This window comes from Salarias fasciatus, chromosome 12 (genome assembly GCF_902148845.1).
Source record: "Salarias fasciatus chromosome 12, fSalaFa1.1, whole genome shotgun sequence".
Classification (NCBI taxonomy): domain Eukaryota; kingdom Metazoa; phylum Chordata; class Actinopteri; order Blenniiformes; family Blenniidae; genus Salarias; species Salarias fasciatus.
In genome coordinates, this window is record NC_043756.1 from 14220180 (window position 1) to 14220967 (window position 788).

Genomic DNA, 788 nt, shown 5'->3' on the forward strand with positions numbered 1-788 from the left:
CCGCTGTCTTGAAGCATGAATGAGATCCTCTGCTGGGATAGAGCATGGAGGAGGGGCCTTTCGTGCCATATGGGGGACCGATTGTTGAAATGGATGCTCTCATTGGTGTAAAGTGCATCCGTTGTTTGGACTTTTGCCAGATTCAGCATCCAACCAGTGACTCCACAAAGTTTTCGCTTACGAAGTTCAGCCGGGTCGGTGACGCCTGAGAGAAGCAGAACTTTATCATCTGCGGCTGTGTGAGAAACAAATGCCTTTTTAATGATTTTTATCTGAAGGAAATCCTCCTTTGTGCCTGAATATAAAAAATAACTCAGCTCACAATCAATTCAAAAACATTATTTTTGCGCTTCTCTTTAAGACTCCATGACATTTTTTTTTTTTAAATCTTTTGATCCACTTGTTAAAACTTGGCTTTATGCTTCTGCCTTTAATAGCCTGTATACAGCAAATCATCCTCGGTCCATTCATTCAAGTCAACATTTAACACAAGTGCGCTCTCGACAGGCGCGCATTCAGCCGCCCGGCCGTCTGCTCCTTTGAACGCGGTGATTCCGCTGAGGGCGCATCGCATCGCTGTCACCGGACACAATGGCCGTCTGGCCGCTCCATCAATCTCCGCCAGCGGCCGACAGGCTCCGCTCTGATGGGCGTTTGGACCGCTGCCTGACAGTCCCCGAAATGAGTTCTTAATCAATGCAGCAGAGCGCCTTATCAAAAAAAAAAAAAAAAAAAAAAAACCAAACTATGGAATAATTTACCGGCGGAGCGCAAATGAGGGGATATGT